This window comes from Hylobates moloch, unplaced genomic scaffold, assembly GCF_009828535.3.
Source record: "Hylobates moloch isolate HMO894 unplaced genomic scaffold, HMol_V3 SCAFFOLD_12, whole genome shotgun sequence".
NCBI classification, from domain to species: Eukaryota; Metazoa; Chordata; class Mammalia; order Primates; family Hylobatidae; genus Hylobates; species Hylobates moloch.
The window spans coordinates 13,614,056-13,629,933 of NW_026652287.1; the positions used below are offsets into that span (position 1 = coordinate 13,614,056).

Here is a 15,878-nt window from a genome sequence, read left to right on the forward strand (position 1 = left end):
CTGAGATTGCGCCCATTGCAGCCTGCGTGGGCTGTGGGAGTGAAAACCTGTCTCAAAAAAAAAAAAGAAAGAAAGAAAGAAAGAAATTCCCTCTAATGTTGTCACAGGAAGTAGCTTGACAGAAGCAAGTCTCAGTTATTTTTTCACAGATCCACACCCTTCCAAGTCAAGTGGAGATTTAAAGTAGGCAAGTCCATTCCTCACATCATAAATCAAATCACCATGACGATGACCTCCCCAGTCATGCTGCTTTCCCCAAGATTCCAATTCACTTTAATAAGAATCATCTCCTACTATGATGCCTGGAACTGGCCAACAGTACCTCTAGCTACCACCATGTCCTGAGTTCCTCTGAGCTATTGGCCATATACCAAAGTTCTTTCAACCATTTAAGCCAGGAATTGCCCTCACTGTTTCCAAGGTGATGAGAGCCTCTGAGAGGTGAGATTCCACGTCCCAAGTTGCACAGCTGGGGAGAGACAGTGTCAGGACAGTATCGCCTGTGCTGAGGTCTAGCTCCCCAGCTAGACTGAAGCTTTGTGAGGATTTTATTCATTTCAAGTCTGGATCTCCTGGGGCAACCAGATTGTGCCCTTGATGTGAGATTGTTGTCAAAACAAGAGCGATCATTTATTGAGAACTTACCGGGTGTGAAGCCTTGTGCTAAAAGGATTTTATGTGCTTCGGGTGATTTAATTATTTTTCCCAGCCACCCCATGAGGTAGGTAATATGAGTATCTCTATTTTATGAATGAGGATACTGACTCAGAAAACTACAGTCGCTCCTCCAAAAATCACTCAACTGGCAAATGTTGCAGGTGGGATTTCAGTCCATGTCTGTGATTCTCACCTGCCATGCTGCTAAGCTAACCAGGTGCCCCATGCAAGAAGAACGCACCTTGGTCGCATGTGGAAGCATGGGGAAGACAGTAGTTTGCACCATTCTCTGCTGCCTGAATTTGACAGCAGAACTCCCTTTCCTGTTGCCCGTCACTCATATCCAGGAATGAAAGCCTTGATTGAAAGGCTTGTCCAACAATATAGCTTTAACAGGGCCACCTGCTCAGGACACAGTAAGTAGCGACAGGAAACATCTGCTTTGGAAACGCCGGTGCTTCTGTTGATTGAAATGTACACACAGGAAAGCCGTCTTCCAGTCCGGGGGAAATTCTGAGCTGAAGAGATTGTGGTATTATTGGCCACACCCAGAAGAGCTGGAAATGGGAGAACTCTTGGGTGGTGGAGGAGCAGATCCCAGGCCAGTGGGGGTCCTCTTGGTAATAATAACAATTGCTGATAAATATTGTTTCATGAAGAAGATTGGAAGGACCTCTGGGGTGTTGTTTCAAATGGGTAATTGAATTCCCTGCTGGGAGGGAACAACGATGGCTTGGTTCACCCCACTTTGGGGAGTGGTCTCAATGTAAATTTAATGTGGAAATGCCAAACCCACAAGGCATTTTTGTTTTCGTTCTTTTGTTTGTTTGTTTGTTTGTTTTTGCCACAGAGTCTTGCTCTGTTGCCCAGGCTGGAGTGCAGTGGCTCCATCTTGGCTCACTGTAACCTCTGCTTCCTGTGCTCAAGTGATTCTGCCTTAGCCTCCTGAGTAGCTGGAATTACAGGTGAGCACCACCACGCCTGGCTAATTTTAGTATTTTTAGTATAGATGAGGTTTCACCATGTTGGCCAGGCTGGTCTTGAACTCCTGGTCTCAAGTGATCTACCTACCTCGGCCTCCCAAAGTGCTGGGATGACAGGCATGAGCCACGGCACCTGGCCCCACAGGGCGTTTTCATTTGCGTGTGTGCATGCAGACGTGCAGATGTATGTGTTCATATCAGAAAGACTGCTCATTTAATGTACGAATTTATCACACGATTCCCTAAAGCCCTGGTTTCCACTCCAGGTAGTTCAAATAGAATTTGGGTTACAAAATCCATTTAGGTTGATTTATCTATAAGCTTTCCATAATATACATACTGGGTGAACTTAGGCCTTCTTCCCTCCCCTTCTCCCTCCTTTTCTTTCTTTTCCTGTATCTTTTCTTTTCTTTCCTCCTTTCTTCCATTCTATTATTAAATAAACATTAGTTGAGCTACAGTGCTGGGTACCAGGTACACAAAGATAGATAAGAAACAGTCTGGAGGCGAGCTGGCATCTGCAACAGTGGTTTTCAAATAGGAGTGATTTCCTTTTATCCCTAAGGGGACACTGGGCAATGTCTGGAGACATGTTTGGTTGTCACAAGAGGAGTAGGTGCTGCTGGCATTTAGTGGGAGGAGGTCAGTGAATTAGTCTGTTCTCACACTGTTAATAAAGACATACCTGGGACGGGGTAATTTATAAAGGGAATACGTTTAATTAACTCACAGTTTCACATGGCTGGGGAGGCCTCACAATCATGGTAGAAGGCGAAGGGGAAGCAAGACACATCTTACATGGTGGCAGACAAGAGAGCATGGGCAGGGGAACTGCCCTTTGTAAAACCATCACATCTTGTGAGACTTATTCACTGTCACAAGAACAGCAGAGGAAAGACAGGCCGTCCCTATGATTCAGTTACCTCCCACTGGGTCCCTCCCACAACACGTGGAAATTATGGGAGCCACAATTCAAGATGAGATTTGCGGGGGAGGGGCGGGGGGGCACAGCCAAACCATATCAGTCAGGGATGCTTCTCAGCATCCTGCAGTGTCCAGGACAGTCCCACCACTCGCTACAAAGAGTTATCTGGCCTACAATGCCAGTAAATGTTGAGGATGAGAAATCTGATCTCGAATATGGTAGAAAGAATTGGACTTAACTGGATTCAGTCCTGGCTCTCTCTGTCTCAGGCAGAAGACCTTGAGTAAGTCCCTCAATCTTTCTGAATCTCAGTTTTTTCCATCTGTGAGAAGGGACAAAGAATGATTACTGTTTCGTAGTGATGGAAAGAAGTTTGGGCATAAATCATGCCATTTAGTACCTGGTGGATATTCAAGAAACAGTAGCCATTGGGCTTATCTAAGCCTAGGCTTCTAGGGTCTAAAAGCTACCACTGGGTTCTCTTGAAGATAAATTCCAAATAAACTCCTCTTATTCTAAGTGGAAGCCCGAGGATAATCTCATACCCTCTTCCCTTCCTGGCCTCCTCGCGACCTGTAGCTATAGATTTGTTTGTGCATTTAATGAATGCCTCTCTCCCCGATCTACCATAGACCATAAGGTCTTTGAGGGCAGGGGCTGTGTCTTCTGCTGTCCCTTCCTATATTCCCAGCACCCAGCACAGTGCCTGGCCATAGAATCAGCTCGAGGTAATTGAAGGCAGACTGCCTGAGTAGAAATCTTAGCTTCTTTCACTCACTAGCTGTGTGCCCTCAGGCAAGTTACTCCAATTTTCTGTGTCTCATTTTCTTCATCGACAAAGTGGGGAATATTATGTACTGCAAAAGTTTGTGGTGCGAGCCAAATAAGCTACTATATGTCTGGAGTCTGGCACCTAGTATGTGCTTATAAGGGTTAGCTATTATTATTGGCCTTATTCCTTTATTATTTTTACTTTAATTACTGAATGCCGCTCTGCTGCAGGATGGCAGCACAAGGGGATGGGCCTGTCTTTGCCTTTGGGGAAAATCATTTCTGCGAATTATTTGGAGAAAGATCCGAGTTTGCAGAGAAGCTGGCAGCTCATCTAAGCAGAAAAGTAGAGGTCAAAGTGATTTCTTGGAGGAGACTCATGGGGGCCTCCTGGGTCACCAAACAGCCATCTCTCTCACCTGGAAGAAATAGGAATTGATTTGAAGCTTGTCCCATCTGAAAAGGTCTGTCAGGAGCCAGAACCAGCTCACGTTGTCAAGGATGCTTTTGGTCTTTGGTCCGGAGAGGAAGTGATTCATGATGATTTGCTTTTCCAGGGAGTCAGGGAGACCCAGTGGAGATGCAGGCTGGGGTCCCAGGGGCCTGCTGAGTTAGATTGTTTCCCTGAGCAGCAGGAAGGGAAGAAAATCAAGGAGCCGGTAGGAGCTGATGAGTGAGGATAGGAGACCCAGGGAAAGCCAAAGTGGGGAGTCAGCGGGGTTGGGAATAAAGTGCAAGGAATGAGAGAGGATCAGAGAGAGGTTTATTTCTTCATTTTATATTTTTATTATTTTTGAGACAGACCCGCACTCTGTCACCCAGGCTGGAGTGCAGTGGTGCGATCTCAGCTCACTGCAACCTCCGCCTCCCAGGCTCAAGTGATTCTCCTGCCTCAGCCTCCCAAGTAGCTGGGATTACAGTTGGGTGCCACCACGCCCAGCTAATGTTTGTATTTTGGGTAGAGCTGGGGTTTCACCATGTTGGCCAGGCTGGTCTTGAACTCCTGGCATCAAGTGATCCTTGATAATATTTGAAAATATTATTTGAAATAATATTTGAAATCCTGGGAAAGTGGGGAGGAATATTTGGTCACCAGCCTTTTGTCCACTTATTAGATTGCCTGGAAATTCGGAGATCTTGGTCCATTATCTCAAGAGACTGTAAGCTCTATTGAAGGTGAGGATCATGCCTCGGAAATCTTTTCCCCATAGGACCTTGGAAACAGTAAGAAGCTTTATACAGGGGGCACATTGCCGTTAATACTAACAGTTAATGTTTATTGAGTACTTGCCCTATCCTAGGAACCACAGTAAGTGTTTCATAATTACCTTAGTAAATTCTCAAAAGAAAAAAAAACAACGATGAATAGACAACTATGCTATTATTGTCTATCTATTCTTTTAAGATTTTTATTACCATTTTACAGAAGATAAAATTGAGGCTCAAAGACATTGAATAATAAGCCCAAAATCACGAGCTCATTTTTTCTTCTTTAAGACAGGATCTTGCTCTGTTGCCCAGGCTGGAGTGCAGTGGCACGATCTTGGCTAACAGAGCCTAGATCTCCTGGGCTTATGTGATCTTCCCTCCTTGGCCTCCCAAGTAGCTGGGACTACAGGCATGCACCACTATGCCTGGCTAATTTAAAATTTTTTTTTTTTTTTTTTTTGTAGCAACAGGGTCTTCCTATGTTTCTCAGGCTGGTCTTGAACTCTTGTGCTCCAGCGTTCCTTAGGCCTCAGCCTCCGAAAGTGCTAGGATTGCAGGCGTGAGTGACTGCACCCAGCCTCACAGAGCTCCTAAATTGTAAGTGTGGGGATTTGAACCCAGGTATGTAAGATTTCATTCTGCTACACTGACCTCAGAATCAATTAGGTTTGGATCAAAACTTAGCCTTTTCTAACCAGCTGTGTGACCTTGAGCAAGTCATTTACCCTTTCTGAGCCCTAGTCCTCTCATCTTTGAAACAAGAGTAAAAACAAAATTCTCATAGAGTTGTTGTGAGATTGAAAAAGAATTATAAAAAGTGCCTGGCATTGTGTGGGCAACTCCAAAGTATGAGATCCCTTCTAACTCTTAATAAAAGTGTATTGAAAGAGTAAAAAATTTCTCTCCCTCTCAGCCTGCAGAGGGTTAACTTAGAACCTCAGGGTGTCAGCATTTCTCTGATCTTGGCACTAATTATGTACAGAAATCATTTTGCCTCTGACACATATAATGAAAACGATTGTACAGAAATGGAATTTATCATGCTACATGTTATGAGAGGCTTTTTTTAAAGACTACCTCAATTTCCCCCACTTTTCTTTTATTCTGCCCCCCCCACTTCTTGCCAGATAATCAAATACAAAAGTTGTATTAACCTCCAAACCACTTCAATTAAAATGCTCATCCAAAATTTGAAAACAATTAAAAAACCCATTATCTCAGATTTAATGTTCTCTGATTCTGTGTCTATTTTCTGCCGCAGCATAAATGGCAGGTAACATTATCACAGTAGGTGCCTTCTAGAAAGCAATGTCTCATTCTTTGCCTGTCGGTCCTGCGGCTGCTCTCTCGGCACCGGCCTTATTAAAAATCCGCACACCCTGGTGTACTTTTGTCATGTCCAAATGCACTGAAATAACTGATTGTTTTAATGAGCTCTCCATCTGTCTCATTTTCTTCTGTCTTTCTCTACTCAGTAACTGGTTTTAGTGAGAGAAAAGAACAGACTCCACTCTTGGGAGATCACAGATTGAAAGAGGGGAGGATCTCTGGCTTGGATCTGCTGCCCAGGGGTTCTGCATTCCCTGGTGAAATTAGAAATTATTTTCCCAGGCTGGGCATGGTGGCTCATGCCTGTAATACCAGCACTTTGGGAGGCCAAGGCAGATGGATCATTTGAGGTCACGAGTTTGAGACCAGCCTGGCCAACATGGTGAAAACCTGTCTCTACTGAAAATACAAAAATTAGCCATGACTGGTGGCACACCCCTGTAGTACCAGCTACTCAGGAGGCTGAGGCAGGAGAATCGCTTGAACCCAGGAGGCGGAGGTTGCAGTGAGCTGAGATCATGCCACTGCACTCCAGCCTGGGCAACAGAGTGAGACTCCATCTCAAAAAAAAAAAGAAAAAAAAAGAAATGATTTTCCCAAAGAAGAGCATGCAGGGAAAAGTGTTAGGTGCTGTGGTGGCTGCAAGGAGCACAGGTCCCTCAACTTAGCCCAAGAGAAAGAAAACTCTCTAGTCACTCCTTAAGATAGAAGGAGGACACCTAACCACTTCAGTTTGGGTCAACAAACAGGTATTGAGTGCCTACAGTATACCAGACATATAGCAGACAGTAGAAATGTGGTCTCTAAGGTCTGGCAGAATCAATCAAAAACCTCCTTGGGTGAGATTCATTCACACGCTACTGGTAGGAATATAAATTTTTACAGCTTTCTTGGAGCGTAATTGAACAATATGTATAAGAGATTTAAGAGATGTGCATGCCCATTGACCCAACAATTGGCCTACTAATAATTTATGATAAGGGGATAATCACTTATGTGTGCAAAGATTTAGCTGCAGCTGTGTTCATTGCAACATTATTTAGAAAAGCAAAGAAAAAAATCATTGAAAAACCTAATTGTTCAATGACAAGGAATTATATAAATTCATGATGACATATCCTTAGGATGGAATACTAGAAAATCATTTAAAAGAATATTAGAAGAGAATATTTATTGAGATGGGGAACAGTTAATTATACTTTTTTTTTTTTTTTTTGAGGTGGAGTCTCGCCCTGTTGCCCAGGCTGGAGTGCAGTGGCACGATCTCGGCTCACTGCAACTTCCGTCTCCTGGGTTCAAGCGATTCTCCTGCCTCAGCCTCAGCGAGTAGCTAGGATTACAGGTGCCTGCCACCATGCCCAGCTAATTTTTGTATTTTCAGTGGAGGTGAGGTTTCACCATGTTGGTCAGGCTGGTCTTGAACTCCCAACTTCAAGTAATCCTACCACCTTGGCCTCCTAAAGTGGTGGGAAATGATACATTGTTAAGTTACAGTAAACAAATAAAATACCTAATAAATAATATGATCTAAATTTTCTGAAAAAAAATTTATATCTGTGATTGCATGGAAAAAAGACAGGAAGGAAATGCACTGTTCTGGGAAGATGAGAATTTGTGTTACATTTAGATTCTTCTCTGGGGTTCTTCTGATTTTTTTTTTTTCCAGTGATAATGTGTTACTTGTTAATTTCAAAACAGAAAAAGCTGTTTTGAAAAGAGATAGCTGTGAGCAGGAGCCAGAAATGAAATGGAAACTGTTGGGAATTCAGCAGGCTTGGGGACTAGCTGGGCTCTAGCCTGCCATGTTTCCTCTGTGGGTTCATTCTACTCTCTCTACTTACTGGGTGTGTTAGGCCATTCTTGGGTTGCTCTAAAGGAATACGTGAATCTGAGTAACTTATAAAGAGAAGAGGTTTAATTGGCTCACAGTTCTGCAGGCTGTACATACAGGAAGCATGGCTGGCATCTGCTCAGCTTTTGGGTGACCTCAGAAAGCTTACAATCATGGCAGAAGGTGAAGGGGCAGCTGATGTATCACGTGGTGAGAGCAGGAGTGAGAGAACAAGGGGAGGTGCCACACACTTTTAAACAACCAGATCTCACAAGAACTCATTCACTATCGCAAAGAAGGCACCAAGGGGATGGTGTTAAACCATTCATGAGAAGTCCACCCCCATGATCCACTCACCTCCCACCAGGCCACACCTCCAACACTGGGGATTACCTTTCAATCTGAGATTTGGGGGCACCCTTTCATTGCTTACCCATGGTTCTGCTGCCTCCAAACCTCTGCCTGCTTCTGGTCTATCAGAGCCTCTCCAGCCAGAAGTCAACCTCATGACTTTGCTACTTCAGTGCCAAAGTATAACTATTTTGGTCTCCGGGTATATTTAGTTCTCTGGATATACTATACATAGTCCAAATTTCCAGAAGAGAGAGACTCCTCTCTTCTTTACCAGGCCAAGGCCTATGTCACTGACTGGATCAGACCTGATCTGGTGGCTCATATCTAATCAGGTGTGGTCCAATCAGCAGTGGGCCAGAGTCAAGGGTTACTGGGCTCATATCTTAACCAGGGCATGGAGGTGGGGCATTTCCCTTTAGGATGCTCTGTGGTTGGGCAGTCGCAGTGATAGATATCTTCAGCACAACAGTCCAATCAAATAATTTAAATAATTCAGGGCCCAAATATCTGCATGGGAACCAGATCCCAAGTCTTTGTTCTCAGCTTTGATCAACTAAATTAGGCCACTGTTGATTCTTACTGATTTTGGGGCTGACATCACAGCTCACACAATTTTGGGGGACAGGGTATTAGGCCTATCCAACTCAAATATATAACAAATCTAAGCTTTATTAGGGTTATAGATGCAGACAAGGCAAAATCAAAGTTAGATCATTGTCAAAAGGATTGAATTAGTATAACATAGCATGTTAATGATAATAACAGCTATCATTTTTCATATAATAGTATATAATTTACTACCTGCCAGGCACTGAGCTTCACAGTTTTCATTCTAGTGACTCCTCAAACAATCTCGTTATCAGTTAGGTACGGTTATAATTAATTCCCATCTCATAGATAAGGAAACTGAAGATCAGGGAATGTAAGTAACTTTTTCCCAGGTCACACATGACTAGAAGGTCACTGGGTTAGAATGCAAACCCAAGTCTTTTGTAATTCCAGATTCTGTGGGCTTTACCACCTCTCAATACCACCCAAATACTTTCTGTCCAAACCCCTTATTTTGGAATAATTAAAAAGAATTACCATCACTTCTGGCCATTCTCTGGCATTTTATCTAGAGCAGGATAAGACTCTGGCTCAATCTTTCCCAGGCCAGACAGGTTATGTAACTATAATAATTGGCATGTTTTTGCAAGCAGCAATGGGAATCCCAACACAAACTTGGAATATACTAGTTCAACAATTGAACAAACTTCTGCTCCTCATGAGAAGGGAGTAGCAGGGATGAGATTTTTTTTCCTCCTGCTTCAAACAACCAAAAAATAGATACAATGTATGATGCAATGGTTTTCCAACTTTGGACCTCAGGAAACAGAGGATAGTTAACCTTGAAAGACAGGAAACAAACTGAGCCCTGGGTTTGCTCCAGCATACTGCTTTGAGAGACTTTCCACGCTGCAGCCTGAAGAGGAGGATTCGAGGAGACTCCCTAAATTAAGGAGACAGAAGTGAAAGTTTGGGGAGGCCAAGGTGTCTGGAGGACCCAGATTGGAATAGTGGAGAGAAGAGAGTTGCACAGAGGGAGAAAGCCAAAGATTGGCCAAAGAGTATCCTTGGATTTTCAAGACAGGAGGGATCAGCCTGCACATTTGAGGAAATGACCCAAGTTCGGGGAAAGAATTATCAGAAAGGATTAGAAATAACAGTGTTGGCATTTACATAGGACCAAGAACAGTGTCTGTTCCCATTTGCCAGACTGGAAAACCTCATGGATCTCAGGGCATTGAATAGGCTACAGACGGGTCTCACTCATTGGTGGGGAATAATTATCCCTAGACTGAACACTAAACAAATCTTAAAAGGGATTCCCACAGTTAACAATATACTTAATGGTAAAAACTAGATACTATCTCCTAAGATCAGAATAAGACAAGGATATACTAGCACATCTTCTATTTAACAATGTGCTGGAGGTCCTTGCTGGTGAAATAAGGCAAGACAAAGAAACAAAAGGCATCCAGATTGGAAAGTAAAACTATCTTTATTTGCAGACAGCATGATTATCTATGTAGAAAATCCTATGTAATCTACATAAAACTACCATATCTAATTAATGAGTCTAGCAAAGTTGCAGGACACAAGATCAATATACAAAAATCAATTTTATTTCTATACACTAGCAACAAACAATTGGAAATTGAAATTTAAAATACCCTTTACAACAAATTCAATACTTAGGGATAAATCTGACCAAAAAAGGTGAAAGAACTGTACAATGAAAGGTACAAAACATTTAAAGAAAAAATTAAAGAAGACTTAAATAAACGGAGAAATATGTCATGTTTATATGTGAGAAGCCTCAATTTTGATAAGATGTCAGTTCTCCCCAAATTGATCTGTGCAATCCCAATCAAAATCCCAGTTGGCTTTATTTTTGGTAGAAATTGTCAAACTGATTCTAAAATTCATATGAAATGCAAAGTATCTACAATGGCCAAAACAACTTTGATAAAGAAGAATCATGTTCAAGACTCTTACAGTTATAGTAACCAAATAGTATGGCATTGGCAAAAAAAAAATAGACCAACATATTCATCACTGATGGGACAGAATAGAGAGTCCAGAAATACACAAATGTATACATAAACAATCGAGTCTTGACAAAGGTGTAAAGATAATTCAGTGGTACAAGGAAGCCCTCTCATCAAATGGTGCTGGAAGAATTAGATATCTAGATGCCAAAAAAAACCACTCCAAAAAACAAAACAGCACTTGGATCCATACCTTGTATGAAAGCAAATTTAACTCAAAATGGATCATAGATCTAAATGCAAAGCTTAAAACTATAAAATTCTTAGAATAGTAGTTCTTAATGGGGGCAATTTGACACCCCCTACCCCACCACCCAGGAAATATGTGGCAATGTCTAGGATATTTTTGGTTGTCATAAGTGGAGTGAGCATGCTATAGGCATCTAGTGGGTGGAGGCCAGAGGCACTGCTAAACATTTTATAATGCATATAATGACCCCAACAGCAAAGAATTATCTAAAGCCATTTGTCAAGAGTACCAAGGTTGAGAAACTCTGTTCTAGAAAAAAATATAGAAGAAAACTTTTGTGATCTTGGTATAGGCAAACATTTCTTAGATCTGACACCTAAAGTACAATCTATAAAAGAACAAATTGACAAATTAAACTTCATTAAAATTAAAACTTTTTGCTCTTCAAACACATTGTGAAGAAAATGAAAAGACAAGCCAAGGGCTGGAAGACAATATTTGCAAATCATACCCAAAGGATCTGCATCTAGAATATGTAAAGAACTCTCAAAACTCAATAATAAGTAAATAAATAAGCCATTTAAAAACTGGGCAAAATATTTGAACAGATAATTTGCCAAAGAAGCTATAAAGATGACAAATAAGCACATCAAAATGTGCTCGATCTCCTTAGTCATTAGGAAAATGCAAACTAAAACAACAATGAGATACCACTACACACCTATTTTAGAATGGCTAAAATTAAAAGGAATTATATTGAGTATTGGCAAGGATGTGGAAGAACTGAAACTCTTTTTTCTTTTTTTTTGAGACAGTCTCACTCTGTCACCCGGGCTGGAGTGCAGTGGCATGATCAGAGCTCACTGGAGCCTCAACCTCCCAGGCTCAAGCCATCCTCCCACCTCAGCCTCCTGAGTAGCTGGGACTAGAGGCATGCACCACTGCACCAAGCTAATTTCTTTTTTTTAAATTTTAGTAGAGATGAGGTTTCACCATGTTTCCCAGGCTACTCTTGAACTCCTGGGCTCATGCAATCTTCCTGCCTTGGCCTCCCAAAGTGCTGGGACTACAGGCATGAGCCACTGCACCAGGCTGGGAGACACTCTTACATGCTGCTGGTAGAAATGTAATATTGTAGAACTATTTTGGAACCCAGTTTGACATTTCTTTAAAAAGGTAAACTAGCCTGGGTGCAGTGGTTCACACCTGTAATCCCAGCACTTTGGGAGGCCAAGGCGGGCAGATCGCCTGAGATCAGGAGTTTGAGACCAGCCTGGCCAACATGTTGAAACACTGCTTCTACTAAAAATACATAAATTAGCCGGGTATGGTGGCACGCACCTGTAATCCCAGCTACTTGGGAGGCTGAGGCAGAAGAATTGCTTGAACCTTGGAGGCTGCAGTGAGCCGAGATTGCGCCATGGCACTCCAGGCTGGGCAACACAGCAAGACTCCGTCTCAAAAAAAAAAAAAAGTAAACTATATCTGCCATCAGATTCATCTTGTCCGCTCCTAAGTATATACCAAAGAGAAATAAAAGCGTGTGTTCCTGTAAAGACTCACACACAATGCTTATAGCAGCCTTGTTTGTAATAGCCCCAAACTGGAAACAACCCAAATGTCCATCAACAGGTGAATGGATAAACAAACTGATGTATCCATCCGATGGAATACTACTTAACAATAGAAATGAATGAACTGTTGATACACATAACATGGATGAATCTCAAAATAATTATGCTGAGTGAGAGAAGTCAGACAAAAAAAGTATATACTGTATGATTCCATTGATATGAAATTCTAGAAATGAAAACATCCACAGTGACAGAAATCAGATTGCCCAAGGCAGGGGTTGAGAGAGAAGGATTAAAAGAGGCAGGAGGAAACTCAGAAGGTGATGGATATGTTCTTTATCTTGATCGTAGAGATGGTTTTACTGGTGTATACATATGTCAAAACATCAAGTTGCACATTTTAAGTCTATGCTGTTTGTTGCATATTATACCTCAATAAAGCTCTTACATTTTTTTAAATGAAAAAGTTGGAATACACAGATTTTTCAAAGTTAAAGTGTCATGAGAGTAATCCTGGCTTCAAGCATGTCTGAGAAAAAAGAGGTCAAATGATATGTTGGTGTGCAACTTCTCTTTCTCCGATTGTGGAGCTCTCCTGCTGGATCAATGGCGCTGCCTCGACTCCTGAATTTCTTTTTCTTTTCTTTTTTTTTCTTTTTCTTTTTCTTTTTTTTGAGACGGAGTCTCCCTCTGGAGTGCAGTGGCGAGATCTCGACTCACTGCAACTTCCACCTCCCTGGTTCAAGCGATTCTCCTGCCTCAGCCTCTGGAGTAGCTGGGACCACAGGTGCCCGCCACCATGCCCGGCTAATTTTTATATTTTTAGTAGAGGGGGGTTCACCATATTAGCCAGGCTGGTTTCGAACTCCTGAGCTCAAGTGATCTGCTTGCCTCGGCCTCCCAAAGTGTTGGGATTACAGGCGTGAGCTGCCCTGCCCAGAGACTCCTGAATTTCATCCTTCCAGGTTCAAATCCAGAGAAAAGATAGGAGCATCTTTTCCCCAATGCACCTCTTAAAACTCTGAATTCTCTCTGATTGGATCAGCTTAGGTTATGTGTCTGTGAATGCACCAATGGCTGCACCTAGGGCACTGTGATGCTCTGATTGGCTCAGGCCTGGGTATGAGGACGGAGAGCAGGAAAGGAGCAGATTCCTAAACAAAAATCAAGAAGGGCATTGGGTACTGTGGCAACTGTGAGCACGCACCTCTCAGATCTCTGCTGCAGGGAGCATGATGGATCTAGGGCTTCAGCTGCTGTGCTCTGAAATCCATCATTGCATTTATGCAACGGCCACATGTCCCCCCAGGGCTGCTTCCAGCCGGTGGCTGAGTGCAGCAGGAATACTAAGACAGTTGCATTCTGGAGAGACACGACTCCCCTGACAGGTGACTTTGGCTCAAGGACTCCCCACTGGCCTTGCTGAACAACCTTGCATTGCAGTCCAAGATGCCTCTACCCACTCTTCTTTCTCGCTCTCTACCCCTCACTTGGGATTAGAACTGCATCGGGCTGGTGAATGTCCCAGCTCCCCTCTCCCCTGGCTCCCTTCCCATTTTCCCTCACAGGTATTTTCCCCTAATAAACTTCTTGCATGTTTAACCTCATCTGGGCATCTGCTTCTTGTAAGACCCAAATTAACACAAATACTGGAAAGGCAACTAGCAAATCTCTAACTCTCATCAAAAGTTTTAGAGTTTGCCAAATAAGTTCTTACCCCATATCTTATTTGACTTGTGGCTTTGGTTAGAGGAACTTCTGGGGATGAAAGCCTTGAAGTCGATATAACAATGTTGACTTATTGGTTAATAACCCTGCCTTCTGTTTGCCAAGCACTCAATGACTTGCAAAGCACTTTAAGGTACATAACTTCAGCTGGTCTTTGCAAAAACTCAGTGAAGCAGGTGGAACTGTTTTTTGACGTTAGTCATAAAGAGACTGAGATTCAGAGAGCTTAAAATAAATTCTTTAAAATCCCTAGATTCACGTCACTGCTGTGCCTAAAATTTTTTCAGTAGCTTTCCATTTCCTTCGAGATAAAGACCAAACCATTAATGTAACGAGAAAGGGTTATATGGTTTGGTTACAAGGTTTCCATGGTTTGGCCCCGGAAATACTGAGCTACGTTCAACCTTCTGATAAGGCCATGCACTGTTTGGCCTCAAAGACTTTGCATATGCTTTTCCCACTTCCTGAAACACGCTTTCCATACTCTCTTTTGGACATCAACCACTCCTTCTGCTCTCCTTTTATAAGAAGCTATTCTTTAAGATTGAGTCACGTGCTTCTTTGGGCCCCAAACCCCCTATTCTTACCCATTTCATAGCACATTGCAAACTATATTGTAATTTATGCCGTAACTGCTTGTCCTCACAACAACCCGTGAAGTAAGAAAGATCCTCATCAGTTTCCAGATGAGGAAACAGAATTAGGAAAGTACAGTGTATTAGTCAGAATACTCCAGAGAAACATAACCCACTGAGAGAAAAAGATTTATTAATTACAAAGAATTCGCTCCCATGATTATGGAGGCCAAGAAGTCCCAAGATCTTGGCAAGCTGGAGACCAAAGAGAGCGGAAGCATTATTCCAGTCTGAGTCCAAACGTTTGCGAACCAGGAGGGCTGATGGAGTAAGTTCCAGTCTGAAAGCCAGCATGCTTGAGACTCAAGAAGAGCCTATGTTTCAGTTCAAGTTCAAAGCCAGGAAAGATGGATAGCCCAGCTCAAGCAGTCATGGAGGAGAAGTTCCCTCTTACTCAGCCTTTTTGTTCTATTCAGGTCCTCAATTTTTGGATTGGGTTGGATTGGATTGGTCCAATTGATTGGATGAGACTTACCCATATTAGAGAGTGTACTCTACTCAATCTACCAATGAAAATGTTAGTCTCAGGCAGGGCGCAGTGGCTCACGCCTGTAATCCCAGCACTTCGGGAGGTCAAGGCTAGCAGATTGCCTGAGCTCAGGAGTTTGAGACTAGCCTGGGCAACATGGTGAAACCCTGTCTCTGCTAAAATACAAAAAATTAGCCGGGCATGGTGGCGTGTGCCTGTAAGCCGAGCTACTCAGGAGGCTGAGGCATGGGAATTGCTTGAACCCAGGAGGGAGAGGTTGCAGTGAGCCGAGATCACGACACTGCACTCCAGCCTGGGTGTCCGAGCAAGAGTCCGTCTCAAAAAATAAAAATAAATAAATAAAATGTCAATCTTATCCAGAAATAATCTTCACAGGTTCATTAAGAATAATATTAGGCCAAATGTCTGGGTACCCCATGGACCAGTCAAGTTGACACACAAAATTACCCTTCACATGGATTAACTACCCAAGATTGCATGACTGCGTTTGCAGCTAGGCTAGAGAATAAACTCTGTCACCGAAGCCCATTTTACACAGCCATGTAACACTGTCTTTATGGACAGGGCAGCTATGGGGTGGTGGCACCTGCATATGCATCAGGAGTTTC

General features: G+C 42.7%; 1 long non-coding RNA gene across 1 annotated transcript in view; it reads left to right on the forward strand.

Moving 5' to 3' along the window:
- The first annotated feature begins 424 nt into the window (after window positions 1-424).
- The window catches only part of LOC131380787 (uncharacterized), a 72,387-nt gene continuing 56,933 nt past the window's right edge, over window positions 425-15,878 (forward strand). Inside the window, exon 1 of the long non-coding RNA XR_009208986.1 lies at window positions 425-721. This is a non-coding gene — a long non-coding RNA (uncharacterized LOC131380787). The remainder of the gene's footprint in view (window positions 722-15,878) is intronic.